The sequence below is a fragment of the Marmota flaviventris genome, chromosome 4 (genome assembly GCF_047511675.1).
Source record: "Marmota flaviventris isolate mMarFla1 chromosome 4, mMarFla1.hap1, whole genome shotgun sequence".
Lineage (NCBI taxonomy): Eukaryota > Metazoa > Chordata > Mammalia > Rodentia > Sciuridae > Marmota > Marmota flaviventris.
The window spans coordinates 75,863,127-75,890,471 of NC_092501.1; the positions used below are offsets into that span (position 1 = coordinate 75,863,127).

At 38.9% G+C, this 27,345-nt stretch overlaps 1 pseudogene; it reads right to left on the reverse strand.

Annotated features, from left to right (window-relative positions):
- Nucleotides 1-1,617: 1,617 nt before the first annotated feature.
- Nucleotides 1,618-27,345, reverse strand: part of LOC114102443 (ribonucleoside-diphosphate reductase subunit M2-like) — a 57,639-nt pseudogene continuing 31,911 nt past the window's right edge.

A 27,345-nucleotide genomic window follows, 5' to 3' on the forward strand; every position in this document is an offset into this window, starting at 1 on the left:
TTTATTTATCTCAGCCTTCAAATGTTTTTGTAAAGAAAAATCTTCTCATCTTGATTTTAAACATGTCCCTTCTTTAATATGTGCCTCATAGTTTTACAGCTGGACTATTTTTAGTTTTGCAGGGAAATTTAATAATTAAATATGGAAATACTGATTACATTTGTTTTCATTTCCTTCTTGGAAGGTGAATTCAAATTAAAAAATTTTGATGAATTGAAATACTAAGTTTTATACTAATAATGAATCATTTTCTGCCTAGGAGATGAATATGAAACTTTCATTGACACCTCTGTGAGTATATGAAAGCCAATTTAAAGGAGGTTTTAAAATATTTAAGTATAAGCATATTATACATTTATTAGCTTTCAACTTGAAATACATATTTTTAATGATGCTTAGGTGTTCAATCAAAGCTTTTCAGAACTGAACATTATAGAATTTACTCTCATATCAGTTTAAATCATTTATTTTTCTTTGGTCTGTTTACTTCTGAATCTTCATAGAATATTATTGAACTTTCAGTAAAGTTTACATTTATTACTCAAAAGTCATTTCAGTGATTTATTTCTATTGAAAAATCTGAAAAGAAAATACCTTGAAAAACTCTAAAACAAGAAAGTTCTGTTTCCTACTTAATTTTTCCAGTCCTTAATAAGAATTAACTTTCTTTTAAGTTGTTTCAAGGTTTGAGTAATTGAACCAGAAGATTTGGAAAGTATCCATTAAGAAAACAGGGCAGTGGAATTCAATGGAGGTGATGGATTGCTTAATGTAGCCCTCATTGGTCTATAGCTATAATCCAAATGTACTAGTAAATGGTGCTTCTATAAATACTGAAATGCATATATACTATAACTATAATGGGCTAATAAAAACATTTTAAAAAAAGTAATAGTAATTACCTCATCATGAATTACAAAGTATCTTAAAAGATATCTAATATAAGTCAGGCACAGTGGTGCTTGGCTGTAACTCAGAAGGCTGGGGTAGGAGGTCAGCCTCAGTAGTTTAGATGGGACCTAAGCAACTTAGTGAGACCCTATCTCAAAATAAAACATGAAAAAACAACTGGAGATATGGCTCAGTTCCCCCTGTACTAAAAAATAAAACACGATGAAGCACATGTTTTAGAAACCAACCACAACATCAGATTTGAGGGTACAAAAATACAGCCTTCCGTTTAACAAAACAGTAGCTCCTGTTAGCACTATAGCTGAGGATTGCTCCAAAGTTATTTTACCAATGCAGTAATGGTACAAAAGAGGAATGATTGGGATAAATATTGAAAAAATAGACCAAAATGATCATTTGTTTATTTGTTAACATAATAATAATAGACTACTGCAAAAATTGGAAAATTCATAAGAAGTCAAGATACATGATAACTATTTAAAATTAATCTTTCTGTACATCTGTTAGTCACTCTGTAGTTAGCACACTATGACTTCTTAGCCATATCTGAGCTGCTGCCTTTTTTTAAAAGTATTTTTTAGAAATTTAAAATTCTTTTTTTAGATATACATGACGGTAAAGTGTTGAATTCATTTTAGCCGATTTTTTTGTGGGGGTAATAAGGGAGGAAAAAATCAGCAAAATAAGATCCCATCTTCTGTTCATTTAGAAATCAGCATCCAAGGTAAAAGAATTCCCTGTTGGATTTGACATCTCTCCCATCCTCTGATACTCACCTACTTTCTTCTCAAAGAAGTTAATCTTGTCTTCTGTGAAATATTCTCCATAAAGTCAGATGGATTTTCTACTCTGAAAACCTTGCTAAAGCCCAGCTTCATCATAAGCCTGTCTGCCACGAATTCAATATACTGCTTCATCAAAGTGCAGTTCATCCCAGTGAACTTCACAGGCAAGGCCTCCATGAGGAACTCCTGTTCTAAGCTGACAGCATTGATAAATATTTCTTTAACTCTCTGCTCCAATGGTTTGTGTAGCAGGTGTTTGAACATCAGGCAGGCAGAGTCACAAAGTAAACCCTCATCTCTGCTAATAAGTTCACTGGAAACTTAGGCCAGGCATCAATCCCCATTTCTTGAACTAGAATATTGATTCAAAAGAAACATAGAAGAAGTTTCCTTCCACAGCGGCAAAGGCTACAACACATTCTCTGTAGGTAGCTTCTTTGTCCCCAATCCAATGCAAGACCTAATTTACTTTCTTCTTTACATAAGGTATTGTTTCAATGGCATTGAAGAGAAATTCCCTTTCTTTGAAATCTTTAAGTGTCAATAAGGAGACTATACATTTCACAATGTAGTTTTCCATGGCAATTTGGAAGTCATAGAAACAGTGAACTTCTGTAATTTGAACTTCCTGGCTTAATCATTCCACCAAATTTTCATTTACTATGCCATCACTTGCTGCAAAGAAATTAATAATTATGAGACATAAAATATCATACCTCAGATTTCAGGGCTTCCTAGTATAGAATGTCCTTGGAAATAGCTACCACCTCTTCTGTCAAAAAGGAACCTTCAGCCTTCTTAGAAATCTGCCAAATATCATGGTATCTGATAGGAAAGAAGACAAAGCAGTGAGGGTTCTCTCTCAGTATAGTGGTTCATCCTCCATGCTGGGTGCGGTACTTTAGTTTTCAGCTCCATGGGCTCCTAGAAGATACTCCTTGCAGTCTTACTGATTAGGATTCAGGTCCCACTGAGGGCTGGGGGCGTATTCTTCTTGTCTGTCAGGCTGAGCCCCTTCAGTGGTAAGAGCTGCAGCTACTGCTGGTCTGAGATGTTGGCGAGTGGTGGCAGTTGCAGACATGGAGGTGACAGTGGACAAAGTGGCTAAGTGGGACCTGCAGCACTCGATATCTGTAATGTTAATTGTCACAATAAACAGAAATGATGAGATCAGTTATTGCGCATCATAAAAACTGCACATTTGCAAAAGGGTTTACAATTTCGAATAGTGAACAGGGAAAGAACAGAAGTGATGTATGATTATGAGGCAGGAGGAGAGAAAATAGAAGTAAAAAGTTAAAGGAAGAGTGAAAGAAAGAACAATAAAGATTGGCTGTTAGCAAAAGAAAAGAGAGAATCTAGGAATCAAGTGAAATAAAAAATATGTATAGTAAAAACGAAAAAAGAATACAAAATAAAACTGATATATACTAATAAACATTCTAGTCCTCAAAATACTGATTCATGAAAAATGCTAGAAATGAGAAAAAAAGAAACAAATATGAATATGTATAAGTGTCCAAAAACCATTTAGGTTACAATTAAACAGAGAAAAGAAAAAAAAAATTAAAAGGGGAAAAAAAAAGAGATCTCAATGAAAGTTGAAGAATTGTTTCTGTTGGAGTTCAAAATATTCTTGACTCCCCTCCTCAGCAGTGTAGGTTGGGTGGACTGGAGTGTGATATCAGCCCCAACCTCAGGGTGGGGTCACTGGTATGTTCTGTGAGTGGAAATCCTGTAGATGGAGCTCCTGGAGGCAGGATTTAGGCTTCGGTATGCTCTAGGTTCCTCATTGAATAGCTGTTGGTCTGAAGATTTTAAATCAGCGCACCTCCAGGGCTTAGCAGTTGCTGGTCCACATTTAGGAGACTCCACCCTAAGGATCTCACCTTGGTTCCACTTGTGCAGTGGAAGAGCTAATTCTTAGTTCCCTCTGACACCTGCAGACCCTATGTTTTGTGGTCTTTGTGGTTCTTGGGTTCAGTCTCTGAACTTAATCAATCCTGCCCCTGCCCTTTCAAATTCCCAACAGGGCCTGTCTCTTCCAGTTGGTCATGCAAGTGGCTGGATTGGAGGGGGAGGGAGAAAACCAAGTGGGTTTCCAAGATCTGTATTCCCCTGTGTAAACCGCTCTCTGTGTTTGATTTTCTCCTGGTCACTTAGGCACACTCTATGTTTGGTGTGGGTTTGCCAGGGCTGTATTTCTGGCTAAGTTTTGGTTTGCCAGGAATCAGCTCCCCCCAGCAGCTGGACCCCATGCAGAGGCTGCAGAATGGTTCCTTCCCTTGTACTCTCCAGGGGGAGAGTATCCCACACAAGGATACTGTGCAAAACACCTTTCAGTTTAGTGGAGCCATGTCTTTGATCTCTGATCTCTCAGTACCCAGACATGCCTCAGGCCTCCCAAAAATATGGGTTCCATTAATTCCCTTATCCCTCCATTTTGCATGGGGGACTACTCTGCCTGCCACCATGGTGGCACTAGGGATTTCTTCCTTATTTTATTATATCCAATCTCCTGTGTCCCGGATCTGCTTTGAATGTCTGGTACTAATTCCCAATAAAGTCCCTTTTTTGTTTTTTTTTCACCCATCTTGCTGAGAAGCTACTTATCTGCTTTCTTGGTTTCATGCCACAGAGCAGCCAGGAAAGCAACTTCCTCTATTCTGCCATCTTGAAAAACACCCTTTTTGGTAAAGTTTAATGCCCATTTGCTGACATTTGTTTCTGGCTGTTTTTGTGTTCTGTTACAGCAGTGGCTGAGTTCATTGCATTGTCAGGGATAATATATCCCAGAAAACCTAAAATACTTAACCACCTGACTCACTAAAGAGAAAATTTGCCAAACCCTGCTCTATATCTTCAATAGGAAACTATGTTTGAGCAACAGGGATATATAAAATACATATATTGTACAAAATATATAAAAGACGTAAAATTAAACATAACAAGAATTGACCAATTGATGCTTACATTCTTCATGAACAATAAATGCATTAAAAGTCCAGTAGATTATACATATACATATATATGGTTAGGGATTGCACCCAGGTGTGCTTAACCACTGAGCAACACCCCCAGTTCTTTTTATTTTTTTATTTTAAGCCAGGATCTTGCTAAGTTGCTGAAACCGGCCTCAAGTTTACAAAAAATGAGCAATAGAAAAGTATACTCAAATCCCATACAAGTTACCACAAGAAAAAATTAAAATTTAGGGAACTTTATAGCATCTCTGTGCACATTGAAGTTACACCAAAAAGATGACACTCAAAAAATAGATAAACTATAACCTATTATTTCAAAGTACATTTAAATACATTAGGAAAGTCAATTGTAAGACATGAAAGAACAGCAATCAAAATTAGAAAAATTCAAAATGGGATGATGAGAAAGAATTAAAAACAAAAAATTTTGAAATGAAAATTACAGAGGGAAAACAAATTCAATAACTGATGAAACACCTTAGGAGGAGGAACTTATAGGAGTTTAGGGTATAAGCATCAAAAATAGGCAAAGTATATAATAGAATTTTTAAAGAAAATCAAAGCAAGTGTTCAGAACAAATAGTGATTCTAGAACAATTTTTAATAATTCAAAGAATATTCCTGAAGTAATTTAAAATTGCATATTGATATAGTATGTCCCTAAGAGTTAAATTAGTATGGCTAATACTTATTCTCTAGTAGAGTTATTGAAGTTTGAAGAAAAAAGTACTTCAGGCATTTCTTCAAAAAGAATACGAGGAAAATAAATTATTAACAGATTTTTTGATGTTAAATACTTTAAGACAAAAAAATAGAATAATATATATATTTACAAAGAAAAATTTTGTGAGCCAAGAATTTTTTATCTAGCAAAACTGACCTTGTTGTACAAAGGGTGCAAATTGAAGAGCTCAGAGAATATTGTTGCCAAAATTGCTCCCTCTGGAAAACTCAACAATGCAGAAAAAATTCTAATCACATGTGTTAGCCATTCTTAATTTTTTGAAAGGAACTGGATATTGAAATGGGGCAAATTATATTCCATGCATCTTTGAACATGTCACAATGAACCCATTCTTATGTATAACTATAATGCACTAATAAAAAATGTGCTGTACTAGTGTTGAAGTATTTATTTACCAGGAATTCTGCCTATCTGAAGCACAACATTAAAGCAATTGGCAACAAAGGGCCACGACATTCTGAGAGATATGGCATTCTCAGAGTCTAAAGCACTACTGGCCTTACAAAGCAAATTGGTGTGGGTTCCCTTAGTGACTCTCCAAACTAACTGCCACTGAGAATGGAGCCATGTTGGGGCCTACCCAGGCTGTAGAGTGTGAATTGTAGGAGCAGCTTGTTTTGATGAGACTTCCAGGGGTCTCTCTGAGAAGACAATGCCTAAGCCTCCTGGCACTGCCATCTCCAGAACCAAGTAGCACCCTACTAGGCCTGACATTTGAGCACAGTGGCCACCAGCATCTCAGGTCAAGTTCTGTTGGGGAGACTGCTCCAAGTGGTGAAGAGAATACCAACGCTCCTGACAGAGCTAAGGGCCATGAATAAAGACTTTAAAGGCAGGCCCAGTGTTAAGCAGCGTTGCTCATGTTTTTTTTTTTTTTTTTCCTGGATCTATACTTCCAAGAAAAATATGTTAAGGAAGAGTAGATAGGATACTAAGGTGTAAAACAAGTAAAATATGAACAGATAGTCTAAGGATATGAGACTGCTGGGGTTCTTTATGTTTTTTGTTTTGTTTTAGAGGTCCTGGGGATGGAACCCATTCCTTGCACATGCTAGGCAAGTACTCTACCATTGAACTATCCCCCAGCCTTCTTCATAGTTTTTAGCGAGAAGAAAAGAAACTCCCACTCATTACTGTAATGAAGAAGAGCACAGGTTTTGTTGCGTTGAGGCCAGGACAGGAGCTGCACCTACAGCCAGGGGTGTCCTACCTAGGAACCAGAGTGTGAAAACTCCAGAGACCCATCTGTCAAGAGAGAAGCTGCCTTGAGAAGACAAGAGGGAACTTCAGAATGGCTGGGTAACATTGGGACATGGGTTTGGAGATCCTAACAATTGTGGGGGTTGGGAAGCTCCTGCATGAGAAGGTTGTGTCTCGAGCTTACGATGATTTAGTAAGGGATTTTTTTTCATGATAATGCAAAAGCAATACATATTCAGTATAAATCATGAATTTTTAATCTGGATCATTTCTAGAGACTAGAAAAATTCTGTATGATCTTTTCTTAAGATGCTTTGCAGCAGCATCAGGCCACAATTCTCAGTCAGCCCCAGGATCAAGAGGTAAAGAGCCATCTACAGTGTACTATACCGCTAAGCTAGGATGTTCAGTAGATTACGTATATCCAATGCATCTTCAACTCAATGATATTTTTAACTTACACTGGGTTGATCAGGTTATAACCCATTGTAAACAGCTATACTGTGACTTCCTACTCCTGGAAAGTCACAAAGGACAGTGCTTTTATTGTTCTCACTTTTTTTTTTATTGGGGATTGAACCCAGGGGCACTTTACCACTGAGCTACATCCCCAGTGCTGAGTAACTGGGATTACAGGAATGCATCACTGCACCCAGCTCCATGGGCGTTCATGCAGGGATATATCTCTTGGCACTACTTTACTTACCCAATGACACATGTGTCTTCTAAGCAGGGCAGGTAGTAACATGTCACATTCCAATCATAAGCCCCCTGCGTTCAAATGTGAATACAGTTATGAAATATGTACAAATTTGGGATGCATCACTCATTTTTTCACTTACCCCTAAAGTCTTACCAGGATTCATTTGTACACCTACTGCAGCAAACATGACATTGCATAATTATTGATTTGACTCTCCCATGAGCTCTTCAATAGTTCACCTGTGCTTTATTCTGCTTTGATTCTCTGTTAACTAGCATGATGGCTAAAATAGGGGTCCTCTGTAAATATTAGATGAATGGAGAAATGATAGCTACTTCCTTGTCATATAATGTCACTGTTATGGAATCTCATTCCTAGCATAGTGGTTTATGACATGAGCACCTGATGCTCAACAGCTAATACTAAGGCTCATTTTACAGACCCAGGTCCATGAGATAGTCAGTAAGAGAAGTGTTCTATGATCATAGGAGTTTTAGGAATATACATTCCACATGGTTTTCTTGAAGTTGCAGAGTGCTATTAGTATATTAACACCAGAGGACCCTAGAGGAGAAGAACTTGTAGAGAGAAAGTGCCATTATTCTAGGCCACTGATTCAAAATTATAAGATTAGGAATAAGGATGAGTTAATTAAATAGCTTATGAGCACAATGTAGTGACAAACTTGATTTTGTCTCAGTAGCTGGTAAATAGAAATTGTGTTATACAAAACCTGATTGATGCGAGTTCATCCTTCAGTAGTTTTTCCAGGCTGTGCTTTCAAGTTGTTTACATGTATGATGTTTTGGCTCTGTATAAGATTCAGATGTCATTCTTTCCTCACTTGGAGGATTGTACAGACAATATTTTACTTACTTTCTCTTAAAATTGAGTGCTCTTTTGTAATGTTTCTAGTTAAAACAGTTCTCAAACAGGGAGCATATTTCATTGACCAGTTTAACCATGAATGACTAAATCAGCTGGAAGACAAAAGAGCTCCATCAGAGGCATTAAGAAATAAAATTTTCTCCCCAAATCTGTCAACTCACTTTTTAAAAATTTAGAGCTTTATAGTTATACATAGTAGTTGGATTAATCCCATCAAATTCTTACATGCATGGAAATCTATTTAAATTCATGATAACCCATTTTCTCTCCTATTTCCTCTCCTATCCCATTCTTCTTCCTCTATTCTACTAGACTTCCTTTTGATCATCTATTTTTTTATGTGAATCTATAATTATTTTTACATAAAAACTTAAGAAAAAATTATGTGGGGCTGGGGTTGTGACTCAGTGGTAGAGTGCTTGCTTAGCACACGTGAGGCACTGGGTCTGATCCTTAGCACCACATAAAAATAAAATAAAGGCATTGTTTCCACCTCCAACTAAAAAAAATTTTTAAAATAGTTTTTTAAAAATTATGTGCCAGGGAAGCATATAAGGTGATAATTCAGCCATTATACCTACTTTCTTTCTTTTTTTTTTTAAATTTTTTATTGTTGGCTGTTCAAAACATTACATAGTTCTTGATATATCATATTTCACACTTTGATTCAAGTGGGTTATGAGCTCCCATTTTTACCCCATATACAGATTGCAGAATCACATCAGTTACATATCCATTGATTTACATATTGCCATACTCGTGTCTGTTGTGTTCTGCTGCCTTTCCTATCCTCTACTATCCCCCCTCCCCTCCCCTCTTCTCTCTCTGCCCCCTCTACTGACATTCATTTGTCCCCCTTGTATTATTTTTCCCTTTCCCCTCACTTCCTCTTGTATGTACTTTTGTATAACTCTGAGGGTCTCCTTCCATTTCCATGCAATTTCCCTTCTCTCTCCCTTTCCCTCCCACCTCTCATCCCTGTTTAATGTTAATCTTCTTCTTATGCTCTTCGACCCTACTCTGTTCTTAGTTACTCTCCTTATATCAAAGAAGACATTTGGCATTTGTTTTTTAGGGATTGGCTAGCTTCACTTAGCATAATCTGCTCTAATGCCATCCATTTCCCTGTAAATTCTATGATTTTGTCATTTTTTAATGCAGAGTAATACTCCATTGTGTATAAATGCCACATTTTTTTTTATCCATTCATCTATTGAAGGGCATCTAGGTTGGTTCCACAGTCTTGCTATTGTGAATTGTGCTGCTATGAACATCGATGTAGCAGTGTCCCTGTAGCATGCTCTTTTTAGGTCTTTAGGGAATAGACCGAGAAGGGGAATAGCTGGGTCAAATGGTGGCTCCATTCCCAGCTTTCCAAGAAATCTCCATACTGCTTTCCGAATTGGCTGCACCAATTTGCAGTCCCACCAGCAATGTACAAGTGTACCCTTTTCCCCACATCCTCGCCAGCACTTGTTGTTGTTTGACTTCATAATGGCTGCCAATCTAACTGGAGTGAGATGGTATCTTAGGGTGGTTTTGATTTGCATTTCTCTGACTGCTAGAGATGGTGAGCATTTTTTCATGTACTTGTTGATTGATTGTATGTCCTCCTCTGAGAAGTGTCTGTTCAGGTCCTTGGCCCATTTGTTGATTGGGTTGTTTGTTCTCTTATTGTCTAATTTTTTGAGTTCTTTGTATACTCTGGATATTAGGGCTCTATCTGAAGTGTGAGGAGTAAAGATTTGTTCCCAGGATGTAGGCTCTCTATTTACCTCTCTTATTGTTTCTTTTGCTGAGAAAAAACTTTTTAGTTTGAGTAAGTCCCATTTGTTGATTCTAGTTATTAACTTTTGTGCTATGGGTGTCCTATTGAGGAATTTGGAGCCCGACCCCACAGTATGTAGATCGTAGCCAACTTTTTCTTCTATCAGACGGCGTGTCTCTGATTTGATATCAAGCTCCTTAATCCATTTTGAATTAACTTTTGTGCATGGCGAGAGAAAGGGATTCAGTTTCATTTTGTTGCATATGGATTTCCAGTTTTCCCAGCACCATTTGTTGAAGATGCTATCCTTCCTCCATTGCATGCTTTTAGCCCCTTTATCAAATATAAGGTAGTTGTAGTTTTGTGGATTGGTTTCTGTGTCCTCTATTCTGTACCATTGGTCCACCTGCCTGTTTTGGTACCAGTAGCATGCTGTTTTTGTTACTATTGCTCTGTAGTATAGTTTGAAGTCTGGTATCGCTATACCGCCTGATTCACACTTCCTGCTTAGCATTGTTTTTGCTATTCTGGGTCGTTTATTTTTCAATATGAATTTCATGATTGCTTTCTCTATTTCTACAAGAAATGCCGTTGCGATTTTGATTGGCATTGCATTAAACCTATAGAGAACTTTTGGTAATATCGCCATTTTGATGATGTTAGTTCTGCCTATCCATGAACAGGGTATATTTTTCCATCTTCTAAGATCTTCTTCTATTTCTCTCTTTAGGGTTCTGTAGTTTTCATTGTATAAGTCTTTCACCTCTTTTGTTAGGTTGATTCCCAAGTATTTTATTTTTTTTGAAGATATTGTGAATGGAGTGGTTGTCCTCATTTCCATTTCAGAGGATTTGTCACTGATATACAGGAATGCCTTTGATTTATGGGTGTTGATTTTATATCCTGCCACTTTGCTGAATTCATTTATTAGCTCTAATAGTTTCTTTGTAGACCCTTTTGGGTCTGCTAGGTATAGAATCATGTCATCTGCAAATAGTGATAATTTAAGTTCTTCTTTTCCTATTTTTATGCCTTTAATTTCTTTCGTCTGTCTAATTGCTCTGGCCAGCGTTTCGAGAACTATGTTGAACAGAAGTGGTGAGAGAGGGCATCCCTGTCTTGTTCCAGATTTTCGAGGGAATTCCTTCAATTTTTCTCCATTCAGAATGATGCTAGCCTGAGGCTTAGCATAGATTGCTTTTACAATATTGAGGTATGTTCCTGTTATCCCTAGTTTTTCTAGAGTTTTGAACATAAAGGGATGCTGTACTTTGTCGAATGCTTTTTCCCCATCTATCGAGATGATCATATGGTTCTTATTTTTAAGTCTATTGATGTGGTGAATAACATTTATTGATTTCTGTATATTGAACCAGCCTTGCATCCCAGGGATGAATCCTACTTGATCATGGTGCACAATTTTTTTTGATATGTTTTTGTATCCGATTCGCCAGAATTTTATTGAGGATTTTTGCATCTAGGTTCATTAGAGATATTGGTCTGTAGTTTTCTTTCTTTGAAGTGTCTTTGTCTGGTTTAGGTATCAGGGTGATGTTGGCCTCGTAGAATGAATTTGGAAGTTCTCCCTCTTTTTCTATTTCCTGAAGTAGCTTGAAAAGTATTGGTATTAGTTCCTCTTTAAAGGTTTTGTAAAACTCTGCTGTATACCCATCCGGTCCTGGGCTTTTCTTAGTTGGTAGTCTTTTGATGGTTTCTTCTATTTCCTCAATTGATATTGGTCTGTTTAGGTTGTCTATATCCTCCTGACTCAATCTGGGCAGATCATATGACTTAAGAAATTTATCGATGCCTTCACTATCTTCTAATTTATTGGAGTATAAGGATTCAAAATAATTTTTGATTATCTTCTGTATTTCTGAAGCATCTGTTGTGATATTGCCTTTTTCATCCCGTATGCTAGTAATTTGAGTTCTCTCTCTTCTTCTCTTTGCTAGCATGGCTAAGGGTCTGTCGATTTTGTTTATTTTTTCAAAGAACCAACTTTTAGTTTTGTCAATTTTTTCAATTGTTTCTTTTGTTTCAATTTCATTAATTTCAGCTCTGATTTTAATTATTTCTTGCCTTCTACTTCTTTTGCTGTTGTTTTGCTCTTCTTTTTCTAGGATTTTGAGATGAAGTATGAGATCATTTGTTTGTTGGTTTTTTCTTTTTTTAAGGAATGAACTCCAAGCAATGAATTTTCCTCTTAGAACTGCTTTCAATGTGTCCCATAGATTCCGATATGTTGTGTCTGTGTTTTCATTAATCTCTAAGAATTTTTTAATTTCCTCCTTGATGTCTTCTATAACCCATTGATCATTCAGTAACCTATTGTTCATTCTCCAAGTGATGTATTCTTTTTCCTTCCTTCTTTTATCGTTGATTTTCAGTTCCATTCCATTATGATCAGATAGGATGCATGGTATTATCTCTACTCCTTTATATTGTCTAAGAGTTTCCCTGTGACATAATATATGATCTATTTTTGAGAAGGATCCATGTGCTGCTGAGAAAAAAGTGTAACTGCTTGATGTTGGGTGGTATATTCTATATATGTCAATTAAGTCTAGGTTATTAATTGTGTTATTGAGTTCTCTAGTTTCCTTATTCAACTTTTGTTTGGAAGATCTGTCCAGTGGCGAGAGAGGTGTGTTGAAGTCTCCCATGATTATTGTATGGTGGTCTATTAGACTCTTGAACTTGAGAAGAGTTTGTTTGATGAACATAGCTGCACCATTGTTTGGGGCATATATATTTATGATTGTTATGTCTTGTTGGTGTATGGTTCCCTTAAGCAGTATGTAGTGTCCCTCTTTATCCCTTTTGATTAACTTTGGCTTGAAATCTATTTTATTTGATATGAGTATGGACACTCCTGCTTGTTTCCGAAGTCCATATGAGTGATATGATTTTTCCCAACCTTTCACCTTCAGCCTATGTATGTCTTTTCCTATCAAATGCGTCTCCTGTAGGCAGCATATTGTTGGGTCTTGTTTTGTGATCCATTCTACTAGCCTGTGTCTCTTGATTGGTGAGTTTAAGCCATTAACATTTAGGGTTATTATTGAGATATGGGTTGTTCTTCCAGCCATATTTGTTTATTTCTGTTACTAAACATGGTTTGTTTTCCTTTTTGATTATTTTTCCCCCCTTTACTGTCCTACCTCCCACTGTTGGTTTTCATTGTTATTTTCCATTTCCTCTTCCTGTAATGTTTTGCCAAGGATGTTTTGAAGAGATGGTTTTCTAGCTGCAAATTCTTTTAACTTTTGTTTATCGTGGAAGGTTTTAATTTCATCTTCCATCCTGAAGCTTAATTTTGCTGGAAACACAATTCTTGGTTGGAACCCATTTTCTTTCAGTGTTTGAAATATGTTATTCCAGGATCTTCTAGCTTTCAGAGTCTGTGTTGAAAGATCAGCTGTTATCCTGATTGGCTTACCCCTAAATGTGATCTGCTTCCTTTCTCTTGTAGCTTTTAAAATTCTCTCCTTATTCTGTATGTTGGGCATCTTCATTATAATGTGTCTAGGTGTGGGTCTCTTATGATTTTGCACATTCGGCGTCCTGTAGGCTTCTAGGATTTGGGGTTCTGTCTCATTCTTCAAGTCTGGGAAGTTTTCTCGTATTATTTCATTGAATAGATTGCTCATTCCTTTGGTTTGAAACTCTGTCCCTTCCTGTATCCCAATGACTCTTAAATTTGGTCTCTTGATGTTATCCCATATTTCTTGGATGTTCTGCTCATGGTTTCTTAACAGTCTTGCTGAGCTGTCTATGTTCTTTTCAAGTTGAAATACTTTATCTTCATTGTCTGATGTTCTATCTTCTAAGTGTTCTACTCTGCTGGTAGTATTCTCAATTGAGTTTTTAAGTTGGTTTATTGCTTCCTGCATTTCTAGGATTTCTGTTTGTTTGTTTTTTATAACCTCTATCTCCCTGTATAGTTGATCTTTTGCTTCTTGGATTTGTTTATGTAATTCATTGTTGAAGTGATCTTTCATTGTCTGATTTTGCTGTCTGATGTCTTCCTTGAGACTCCAGATCATCTGAAGCATGTATATCCTGAATTCTTTATCTGACATTCCATCTGCTGCAGCTATTACCTCTTCTAACGTTGAGTTGACCTGCATTGCTTGTGGTCCTTTCTTTCCTTGTCTCTTCATACTGTTCGCGTTCCTTTCTACTTGGTGAAACTGTTGTGCTATTGAATTTTCCCCCTATATATTTATATTGGTCTTGTATAGTTGCAAAGTCTCCCTCGCAGGCGCGGGCGGCGGCTCTGCCCCTCCTCCAATTGGGGCAATGTGCCTACCACGCCGGCAGGCCGCTGGGCCTGCTCTGCCGATCGGTAGCAGGTCCGCCTACCTTGCGGGCGCGGGCGGCGGCTCTGTCCCTCTGCGGGCCACTAGGCTTGTTCTGTCGGTGGCCGCAGTTCTGCCTACTTTGCAGGCGCAGTCAGCGGCACTGCCCCTCTGCAGGCCTCTGGGGCTGTTCTGCCTGTGGGTCGCAGGTCCTCCTACCTTGCAGGCGCGGGGGGTGGGGCGGCTCTACCCTTCCTCAGGCCACTGGGCCTGTTCTGTCTGTCGGTTGCAGGTCTGGCCTGTTCTGATGGTGGTCACAGTTCTGTCTACCTTGCCGGCGCGGGCGGAGGGGGCGGCTCTGCCTCTCAGCAGGCCGCTGCTCCTCTTCTGCCGGTGGGTCGCAGGCCCGCCTACCTTGCAGGAGTGATTGGAAGCTCTTCCCCTCCGTGGGCCACTGGGCCTTTTCTGTCGGTGGTCACAGTTCTGCCTACCTGGCAGGCGCAGGGGGTGGGGGGCGGCTCTGCCCCTCAGCAGGCCGCTGGGCCTGCTCTGTGGGTGGTCACAGTTCCCTCTACCTTGCTGGCGCAGGGGGAGGGGGCGGCTCTGCCTCTCAGCAGGCCGCTGCTCCTCTTCTGCAGGTGGGTCGCAGGCCCGCCTACCTTGCAGGAGTGATTGGAAGCTCTTCCCCTCCGTGGGCCACTGGGCCTTTTCTGTTGGTGGTCACAGTTCCGCCTACCTGGCAGGCGCGGGTGGTGGGGGGCGGCTCTGCCTCTCAGCAGGCCGCTGCTCCTCTTCTGCCGGTGGGTCGCAGGCCCGCCTACCTTGCAGGAGTGATTGGAAGCTCTGTCCCGCCACGGGCCACTGGGCCTTTTCTGTCGGTGGTCACAGTTCCGCCTACCTGGCAGGCACGGGGGGTGGGGGGCCTTGATCATCTATTAATTTGTATTTGATGGGCTTTTTATGTTATCTTATTCTTCCTCCCACTTTCCTTTATTTTACTCTAGCGTCAACATTTGAAAAAAATGCAACCTTTGAGTTTCTGAGTTCAACTAATTTCACTTAGCATCATAGTCTCCATTTCTATCCATTTGCTGGCAAATGCCATAATTCTTTTTTATGGCTGACTCGAACTCCATTGTTTGTGTGTGTGTGTGTGTGTGTGTGTGTGTGACAGTTTCTTTTATTTATTTATTTATTTATGTATAATTATTTAAAACAGCAGAATGCATTACAATTCTTGGTACATAAATAGAGCTCAAATTTTCATATCTCTGGTTGTATACATAGTATACTCACACCAATTCGTGTCCTCATACATATACTTTGGATAATAATGATCATTGCATCCATCATTAATTACCTCGTGCCCCCCTCCTTTACCCTCCCACCCCTCTGCCCTATCTAGAGTTCATCTGTTCCTCCCATGCTCCCCCTCCCTATCCCTCTATGAATCAGCTTCCTTATATCAAAGAAAACTTCGGCATATGGTTTTTTGGGATTGGCTAACTTCACTTAGCGTTATCTTCTCTAACTCCATCCATTAACCTGCAAATTCCATGATTTTATTCTCTTTTATTGCTGAGTAATATTCCATTGTGTATAAATGCCACATTTTTTTTATCCATTCATCTATTGAAGGGCATCTAGTTTGGTTCCACAATTTAGCTATTGTGAACTGTGCTGCTATAAACATTGAAGTGGCTATAATCCTGTAGTATGCTGTTTTTAAGTCCTTTGGGAATAGACCGAGGAGAGGGATAGCTGGGTCAAATGGTGATTCCATTCCCAATTTTCTAAGAAATCTCCATACTTTCCATATTGGCTTTCCATATTGGCTGCACCAATTTATAGTCCCACCAGCAATGTATGAGTATACCTTTTCCCCCACATCCTCACCAACACTTATTGTTGTTTGTTTTTATAATAGCTGCCATTCTGAATGGAATGAGATGAAATCTTAGAGTGGTTTTGATTTGCATTTCTCTAATTGCTAGAGATGATGAACATTTTCATGTGTTTGTTGATTGTACATCATCTTCTGAGAGGTGTCTCTTCAGGTCCTTGGCCCATTTATTGATTGGGTTATTTGTTTTTTTTTTGCCTCTAGCTTTTTGAGTTCTTTATATACGCTAGTGATTAGTGCTTTATCTGGGGTAAAGATTTGCTCCTAAAATGTAGGTTGTCTATTCGCCTCACAGATTGTTTCTTTTGCTGAGAAGAAACTTTTTGATTTGAGTCCATCCCATTTATTGATTCTTTATTTTAATTCTTGTGCCACAAGAGTCTTATTAAGGAAGTTGGGTCCTAATCCCACATGATGGAGATTAGGGCCTACTTTTTTTTTATTAGATGTAGGGTCTACAGTTTCTTAATCTATTAATCTATTGATAGACATCTGGGTTGATCCCATAATTTCGCAATTGTGAATTTTTCTGCTCTCCACATTGAGGAAGCTATTTTGCTATAGTATGCCAGTTTTAGATCTTTGGGGAAAATACCAAGGGTGGGATAGCTGGGTCATATGGTGGTTTCATTTCTAGTTTTCTGAGGAATTTCTACCCTGCGTTCCAGAGTATTTGTACTAGTTTGCAGTCCCACCAACAAGGTACAAGTGTTACTTTCCCCCCACAACCTCACCAGCATATATTGTTCATGTTCTTGATCATTGCCATTTTGATTGGAGTGAGATGAAATCAATGTAGTTTTGATTTTCATTTTCCTGTTGCTAGAGATGTTGAATATTTTTTATATATTTGTTGGCCATTTGTGTTTCTTCTTTTGAGAAGTTTGTTTAGCTCTTTTGCCCATTTATTGATCATATTAGGTTACTTTTTGGTGTTAAGTTTTTGTATATTCTGGATATTAATCCCATATTGGAGAAGTAGTTGGCTAAGATTTTCTCCCATTCTGTGGCTCTCTCTTCATGCTCTTAATCGTTTCTTGGCTGTGCAGAAGCGTTTCAGTTTAATGGCATCTGACTTATTGATTCTTGGTTTTATTTCTTGTGCTTTAGGGGGCCTTGTAAAGGAATTTGGTGCCCTCAACTATATGATGAGTGTTAATCCTATGTTTTTTTCTAGCAATTACAAGGTTTCTGGTGTAATTTCTAAGTCTCTGATCCATTTCAATTTGAGGTTTGTGCAGGGCAAGAGGAGTCTAATTTCATTTTTATACATACAGCAATCCAGTTTATACAGCACCATTTGTTTAAAAGGGTCCCTTTTCTCCAACATACATTTTTGGTAACTTTGTCAAATATCAGATATGGTTATAGATATGTGGATTTGTCTCTGTGTATTCTATTCTGTCCCATTAGTTTTCATGTCTATTTTGATGCCAATACCATGCTCTTTTTGTTACTATAAATCTGTAGTATAATTTCAGATCAGGTATCGTGATGCCTCCTGCTTCACTTTTCTTGCTTAGTATTGCTTTGGCTATTTTGGGTCTCTTATCCTTCTAAATGAATTTTAAAAAAAAAACTTTTTCTAATTCTGTGAAGAATCGTTGGTATTTTGATGGGGATTGCATTGAATCTGTATATTGCTTTTTGTAGTATGGCTATTTTGACACTTTAATTCTGCCTATCCAATAACATGGGATATTTTTCCATCTTCTAGGGTCGTCTTCTATTTCTTTCTTTAATGTTCTATAATTTTCATTGTATAGCTCTTTTATTTCCTTGGTTAGATTAATTACAAAATATTTATTTTTTTTAGGTTACTGTGAATGGGATGGTTTTGCTGATTGCTTTCTTGGCTGAATCACTGTTGTAGTATAGGAAAGCTACTGATTTCTGGGTGTTGATATTATATCCTGGTACTTCGCTAAACTAATTTATAAGCTTTCTAAAAGTCTTTTAGTGGAGTACTTTGCGTCTCCTAGATAAAGGATCATAGTTGACAGATAGTTTGACTTATTCTTTTCTTATTTGTATCCTTTTGATTTCCTTTTCTTGCCTGATGGCTTTGGCTAATGTTTTGAGGACTATTTTGGGTAGGAGTGGTGAGAGTGGACATTCTTGTCTTGTTCCTGAATTTAGAGGAAATGCTTTTAATTTTTCTCCACTTAGTATGATGTTGGCTTTGGGTTTGTCATAAATGGCCTTTATAATGTTGAGGTAAGTTCCTTCACTATCCACTACTCCAGCATTTTTAACATGCATGTGTGTTGGATTTCATCAGAGGTCTTTTATGAAATGATCATGTGATTTTTGTTCTTAATTTTGTTTAAGTGATGAATTACATTCATTGATTTGCGTATGTTGAACCAACCTTGCGTCCCTAAAATGAAACCCACTTGATCATGGTGTATTATCTTTTTCATGTGTTTTTGAATGCAGTGTGCTAATATTTTATTAAGGATTTAAATTTACTTTTAAATACCTTTTGTTATACCATAATCCTTTGCTGAGGGCATCTTTCTTCTTTAGGTATTGTTTTGTGGAACCATAATTTCCATCTAGTAAATATTCTTTATCTATCTATATTTAATCTGTTTCTTCTAGTATCTTTGACTGGCTTCCTTGAATAGCTTTGTTCCTTTAAAAGGCAGCCTTTCACTCTGTCAGCTATGCTGAAGGGTGGTGTTGAGTTTGGGCTGAGGGCTAGTCAGCAGGCAGCTTTGATTTTCTTTTTCTAGTTCTGGAATGGAACCCAGTGCCTGGTGCATGCAAGGCAAGCACTCTATCACCAAGCTATACCCCAACCCAAGTCAGCTTGAATTTTGCTGTTGTCTATAAACGCATCCTCAGCAATATTGCTTTCCTTGGTTTCAATTAATTTGTAGTTTTAACTGAGTGAATGAATCCAAATAGTGTATTTTCACTATTTCTTTTCCTACAGGCTACCACGAATCCACCTTTGCTTTCAGAAAAACTGAGTACCACTCCAAGGGCCAACAATAAATTGAGTAAACATTGTCATAGAGATGCCCCAAAGAGCTTTCTTTTTTTTTTGTGCATTAAATAGAGACACATTTGAATTTTCATTATGCAGTGACAACCAGAATGGTTAAATAGATAACATTTGACTGATGGAATGGCACCTTGAGTCCCATTCTCTCAGGCCATTTTTAAAGAGAGGCACACTATCCATAATACATAATGGAAGGGGTGACTTTTTGTTTCATGTTGTTGGAGTTAAAATGACAGGAACTTGTTATCACGGGCAGGAACATGGCTACCTGACCCTTACTGTGTGTACCTGTTGTTTATCTGCTGGCACCACTTGCTGACCATATGGCTTCTAGACTGTGACATAGACAGTGGGGACTGGAAATCTCAGACTGCCTCAGAGCTCTCCTTGTTCTCACCCTCCCCAGTCAAGAGGGGACCAGTTATGGGCATCCTCCAAGGTGAAGGGAGTATGCAGTTGAGTTTTCAGAGGGTGGAATATGCACTAACAAGAAGGAAGGAGGAGGCCCTTTGATCAGGCCTCAGCTGGGTCATTCTGATCAACTCTAAAGGGCCTTCCTGCCACAGCCCTGCCTACCTCATTTATTCTCCACTACATTGCTTACTCACGCAGCAGGCATTGTACGTGATCTTCTTCAGAAGGCAATTCTGCTCAACAGGCTGGCATGGCTGACCATCACAGAACCAGGAAGTTGAAGCTGCCTGCCTCCTGTTGAAGGAAGCTGGGGAAGCTGCCCCACATGTAGGTCTGGCAGCTGATGAACAAGACACACAGGCCCTGCTCAGACTGGCCCTACTTACAAAGTTATTGCCCAGGAAACTCTGGGTACCCAGACTTTCTCTGAAACCTCCCAGTGGATCACATCTCTCATGGTGACTGAACACAGCAGGCCACCAGCTCAAAGGGGACATCTCAAACTGGAAGGCCTCCATGGCTGTGGCCCCCACAGTACCGATGCGGTGCCGTAGCAGGCCCCTCACAGGCCCTCTGGTGAGCTGAGCCACTGCTGGCACTCAGCAGGTCATAAATCACCAAACTGGAATGCCTTCAGCTGGAAGAACTCCACAGCTGGAGGAATTATTTTCTTCCCCCAAACTTAACACATCATAAAACATAGCCATTTGGGAATGAGAACAACCAGGAGGTGTTTTCTCCTTGAAGCTCTGTTTGGGAAAGCTTGGAAGGTGAAGTTTGGAGTGCTACAGTCATATACCCCAGTCAACCTTACCAGCAAATGTGAGACACAGCTATGGCCACATGTCCCCACACTCCTCCTTAACTAGCTGGCTGGCTGCTGTAACCCAGTACTATTTAAAACCTATCACACAAAAAGGGCTTGGTTCTCTCTCTTTGGCCACCCTGGAATTGGGACCTTTGGGTTTACTGTAAGCAAGTGTAAGTTTGTCCTGGAATTCAGTGCTGAATCCTCTTGTTCTTATGAGTCTGTCAGCACATGTACCTGGCCCAGGTATGTGTAATGTGCTTCCTGTCTATGACCCACAGGTGTCTTCACTGCCTCATAGTGAGCAGAACATCTCCTAGGAGCCCTTTTCCCAATATAGAACCACCAGTGTAGGTAGAAGATGGTCTCCAGAGATGGCTATCATTAATTCCTCCCCTCCTGATGCATGAACACTGCTTGCTTTTGAGACATAGAGTTTTTCATGCCCTTGAATAAGTGCCAGATCTTTGATGTTCCCCAATCAATAAACTGACTAAAGTGATGATTCTGAGCCAGTGCTAGACCTGGCTCTTAGGAAGACTGGAAGCTTCTGCTTTCTGGAAGCCATTACCATGCTCTAAAAAAGTTTTTACTATAGTAATTCATACTGAGAGGTCACATGAAAAAGAAAGGACAGGCCACTTGGATGGGCATCCAGCCGTGAAACAGGGAACTTGTCAAGAGTGGATGCACCCATATGAATAGAAGACTCAGCATAGAACGAGGCACATAATAGCAACTGAACCAGTGTTCCCGTCCTTACTTTCCCAAATCCCTTTGCTCATCTGATTCTAGAGAAGCCATCTTTTATTCTGGCAGCCCTAGGTCCAACAAGACAAATTTGGATAAATATACATTTTGCTGTGGCATAGTGTGTGGAATGCTGAGCATTCCTCCTGGCAGAAGTGTTGATAACCACTTCAAATCTCGGCTCATGTGTAGGACATTCTTCACATTGTGAGAATCTCTATCTGGCCCTTTACAAAAACCCTTTCTTGGAAGGGCTTGAAGTCATCTCTAGATGACTTATCATACCTAATAAAAAGAAAATATCAAGCTTCATATATATGTACATGTGTATATATTAAATATACTGTGAAGTTAGGTGATTTGCGTATTTTATATGTGTATTTATATATAAAGCATATATATATATATATATATATATATATATATATATATATATATATAAAGCATATATATATATGAGAGAAAGCAGTCAGCAATGTGAAAAATGTTAGGAGTGAGAAACAACTTGCTACATTCAGGAAACCACAGCTGATTAGCAGCTGGCTAGAACCAGGGAGAGGGAGAAGGGTTGGCTTAGCTTATATCCCAGGGGTTACCAAAGAGAAGGAGCAGATGGGACATATTAGTTTTGCAGAGCACCTTAATTGGAGATTTGGGATGACTGCATATCCCTGAAATAGGTCATGGTCTTGTAGGATGCTGTAGGCCTCACAGACTCCTGAAAGTATCTCTCTCAGACTATATTTATAATTTTCAAAACCATAAGTCCCTTAATTCAGAAAAAAGGGTAAGTAAATTACCAAAATAATAATAAAACTTCAAATTTCCCTTTGCTCCCCAAAGAGTCTTATCTTTACTAAAAGCTCCCTGGCATCTAAAACTGAGAAGTTTTGCATTTGGCAAACCTGTAACTTCATAAATACAAAGTCAGGCTTGTTCATTCTGCATGATGCCTGTCTGTATCCCAGGAAGCATGCATTCCCTGTAATATGCTGTGGACAACACCAGCATAAGACATCACATTTCCCAGAGGCTTCTGTTCCCACCAAAATTTGTTGCCCAGGAGTAATGAATTGCACAGTAGCAAGCACACAATTACTCAGGGGGCAAGCAACATCATTTGGTCTAGGAGCTCACTCACCAACAGAAGAAATGGATATGGCTGAAGGTGGGTTGAGGGTGCCAGGAGGGAGCAAAAACTGATGACAGGATACATCCAGGGGGAGAGTTCCTGAGAAAGGTTTCCAGAAACAGCATTTTAGTGGGGCCTTGAAAAGTAGTTGGATTTGAGGAAGAAGGTGTTACAGGTAAAGGAGAAATTGGAGTAAATGTATAATATATAGGAGGATAGGGGAAGACTTTGGTCTAGAAATGGCTTGGAGCCTGAAATTAAGCACACAGACTGGGACTTGAGGTATTAGAGGCGATGTTGGCATCAGCAGAATCAGCAGTGCAACATGCCAAGCAGGGGTGTTCAGTACCCCCTTTCCTAACATGCACATCAGCAGCTCTGATTTACAGAGGCAGTTGTTCTTCCCTGGGGGAATGAGGGGAGTGGAGAATGCATTTTCAAAAAGCTTCTTCAGGGACTCATTCCCTGTATTAAGTGTATTTCATTTTCCATATTCTGATGCTTTAAAACTTGAGGCCTTGCTTTCACTCCCAGGGCTAGAAAATTCCCAGTGATAGTAAACAACTAGCAAAGGCATGATTTTCAAATGCAAACCTACCAGTCCAGAGGGCTCCCATTACTACCTCCTCTATTGGGCCTTTACAAGTTAGACCACTATTTACCTGCTGAATCCCGGCAGGGTCAGGTACCAGATGACTGAGGCTGTCCCTATGCTCCAGAGTCTTCTGAAGTTATTCACATTAGCCAATCCTTTGTCTGCTAACGTTGCCTTGCCCATTTCTTCCAATGAAAACCACAATAAAGCCTCTTGCTTACATTTCTCCCTTTTCTGCCTCCTAAATAACTGCAGTGCTTCCCCATATGGAACTGTATGTGTGTTGTGCCTTCTGTTTTTATGTATCTGAGTGTAACAGAATTCTTCATGACAGTCATTTCTGTGCCTGTATGTCTTCCCACCCATGATTAAAACAAATCCTAGGTAACCCTATGGATAGGGTGACCAGGACAATCACCCTTGATGCCTTTTGCCATACTTAAATATTGATACCTCTTTTACTCCATTGAGTGGTTGGTCAGTTATTTGGTTGATAAGTTATACAGGATATGTCTCCCTGTCAATCATCATAGGTAATGGCAAAAGATATGGGTTAGGGTAGAATTATAGAAATTTCCAGGAAGGAAAATGAGGATCTTTTTCAATCTCATTTGGAAAAGAGTTTTCACTTGTCACATCATAGAAACAGACTGGAAAAATCACAAGCTTATATATGATATTGGAGGCAAACAGAATGGAAGAAATCATTGCACATGGTCTTCAGTGGGTGTAAGGGTTGTGGTGACAGGGCCAAGGCAAATGGAAGTGGCAATTGCACAGTTTTAAAATTTAATATCCAAATATATATAAATATCTTACAACTCAATAGTAAAATTCAAATAAACCAATTAAAAGTGAGCAAAAGCTTGAATAGACATTTTTCCAAAGAAGACTTACAAATGGCTCCAGGCATATGAAAAGATGTACACTGTCACTTATTATGAACATGAAAATCAAAACCATGATGAGATATCACGGTATATCTCTTGGAATGACTAGTAAAAAGTGTTGAAGAGCATGTGGAGAAGTTGGAGCCCTGGTGCTATGTTGTTGGAAAACAGCATGGAGATTACTCAAAAAAATTAAAAATTGAACTACCATGTGATTTAGTCTTCACACTTCTGGGTATTATCTGAAATGATTGAAGTCAGGACCTTGAAGAGATATGTGCACCCCTATGTGCATTGCAGCATTATTCACAATAGCCAAGATATGGAAACAGCCAGATATCCATTGACAGGTGGATAGATAAAGAATTGTGGTTCTTTATTTCCAATGTCATGAATACAATAGAATATTATGCATTATTTAAAAAGAAGAAATCCTGCCCTTTGCAACAGTGTAGATGAAACTAGAGAACATTTTACTAAGTGAAATAAGACAACCACAGAAGGATTAGTAGTGCATAATCTCATCTATAAGAGAGATCAAAAGTAGTCAACCTTGGGCTGGGGTTGTGGCTCAGTGGTAGAGTGCTCGCCTAGCATGCATGAGGCACTGGGTTCGATCCTCAGAACCACATAAAAATAAAATATATTGTGTCCAACTAAAACCGAAAAATATTTTTAAAAAGTAGTCAACCTTTAGCTGGGCATGGCAGTGTACATTTGTAATCCCAGCAATTCTGGAGGCTGAGGCAGGAGGATCAAAAGTTCAAGCACCAGCCTGGGCAACTTGTGAGACCTTGTATCAAATTCAAAAACAAAAACAACAACAACAACAACAAAACAGCGGGGGCCTGGGGATGTAGCTCAATCCCTGGTACTGAAAATAAAAAAAGTAGTTAACTTCATAAAAGCAGAGAATAGATTAGAGGTTATCAGAAGCTTAGGGGAGGGAAAATGGGAAATTACTTTCAAATTGATAGTGTTTCTGTTGTGCATGATGAGATACTTTCTGGAGGTAAGCTTTACAACATAGTATCTGTAGTCAACGATATGGTGTTTTGTACTTTAAAATATGTTGTGTTCTTGCAAAAAAATTAAATAACACACAAAAGACTACAAAGACATTTTTGGAGGTAATGTGCATCTTTAGTGTTTTGGCTGTGGTGATGGCATCATTACCTAAGCTTATCAAGATGTATATATTTAATATGTTCACTTTTTGGTACATCAAATATACTGTAATATAGATATAATAATAAAAAAGTTTTAAAAACAATTTGCAAGACAGAAAAATGAAAAGAGGTCAAGAAGGAATCAGGAAGGTGAGGTATCCAGAGTCCAGGGGGGGAAATTTGTCTTATAAAGAGGAAGGATATTTCTCAGAAAAAGACACACTGGGGGGAGATATAGACATTCCAAGGAGAAAGAGAAAGAAGGTGAGAATGTCATTATTGGATGAAGTTCTCAATAAATTATAAAGTGCATTCATCTGTTAGGAGTTCAGGAAGTGGGGTTGGGCTGTGGATTTGGGAAGAGGAGGAAGATTGGGAACAGCTGCTGGGAAGTCAGCATGGGATGAAGAACTGGACTCTGCAGCAGTGCTGGGGGCAGGTGGAGGTTAGTGAGGACTGGTTTGTCAAGGAGCCAAGGCACACAATTGCACAGCAGCACAAGTCAGGAGGCAGAGAAGGCAGGTGGTGGCTGGTGCAGGCTTGAGGTCTGACAAAGTGGGAGTAGAAAAATGACAGGAGGGTCATGAATTTGGGGCAGTGCATGAGGACAGAGTGCAAAATGGTTTCAGGAGGAAGTTTCAGGATGAAAAAATGGGGAAGATTAAATGGGAATGAAAATCAGGTGAACAAGGCCTGAGGAGAGGTGGAAGGGCAGGTAGATTGTGGTCAAAAAAGGGCAGTATCAGAGGATCTTGGCTTGGGGCTAGAATGATTCTGTAGGCATTAAAAACAACAACAACTACAACAACTAAGGTAAGCATGTTATCATTGTGTGGCTAGAGAGGGTGGAACCCGCAGCCACTAGAGGGGCTGGGAAGCAGAATCAAATAGGGTCATGGCAGGAGGCAAAGGAAAGAGGCTGAGGGGGTCTGGGCACTTATCCTTTGAGAAGGTGGGGAATTTCAGATATGTAGTGGATGGCAGGGAGGCAGGGAGGAGGTGGTGATGTTGGGGCTGGCATTATTTTCCAAATGATGTGGTGAAAACACTGAAATGACCAGAGAGTGTAAAAATGGAAAGGACTATAATTTTAAGACAGGAAGTAGAAGGGTGACATGCTTGATAATTATGTAGCTGTCATCCAGATGGACATATTGAGAGGTCAGGAGTCTGGAGCCTGGGGAGAGTTCAAAACTAGAAATAAAATTTGGCATTGCTAACATCAGGGAAATAGTAAAAGCCACCAGACTTAAGAAGATCACTTGGGATAGTGTACACAAGAGGAAAGTTAAAAACCAAGAATGTATAAGGTGACACTTGGGTATATGATGAAGCACCAGAAAGGAAGACTAAGCAAAGGTGCCCTGTGTACCATAGGAAAACCAGAAGAGGTCTCATCAGAGGAATGGGTCCCAGGTAAGGAGTAGACAATAGTGCCAGAGGCTTCTGTGAAGAAGAGGAATATAAAGACTAGAAACTGGGAATGGAAAGTAGACTGGAGGGGTGGGGAGAGACAGTCTCAGGACAAAGAATTATGTGAAAGATCTAACATTTCACATCATTGAGTTTCAGAAAGAGAAAAAAGATAGGGCTGAAAAAGTATTTCAAGACATAATGGTTGAAAAATTCCCAAATGTGGAAGAAGATAATAAACATACATGTTCAAAAGCTAAGCAAACTCTAGATTGTAGTGATGGTCACACAAATCCTCACAAGTGATAAAATGGCAAAGAACCACACACACACCTTGTGTCAATATCAATTACTGGTTTTGATACTGTACAATAGGTACAGTATCAAACTACTAAACTACTGGGGCCTAATAGAATCTCTCAGTACTATTTGAAAATGTCTTTGAATCTATGGTTATTTCAAAAATAAAAATAAACAATAACTGAATAAAACAAATATGATATAACAGGGGAAAAATACCTTCAAGGGAATGACAGAATGACAACAGAATTCCCATCTGTAGCAAAAAATTCCAGGAGCAAATGGAGTAACAACTTCAGAATACTGTTGAGAAGAAATTATTTCTTGACTTTCATATCAGGCTATATTGATAAGCAAGAGTAAGAATGTAAAGATGCAGAAACTAAAACTTCCAAAGTTATTTCCCTTCAATCTCAGTAAAAGAGATTACTAAACTATGTACTTAGGAAGTCCTTGCTTTTCACAGTAGCCTGAGGATTATAAAGATAATTAATTGCAAGATGAAGTCATGAAAAGCAATTCTAATCAATGTGATAAGCTGCAAATTTTCAGTAATCTTCAATAATTATTGTCAAGACATTAAATACTCTCTAATGGTTAACTATAAGCATTGAGGAAAACAAAAAATACAATAAAGCTCATGTGCTTTATTTTTACGTAAAATACCAG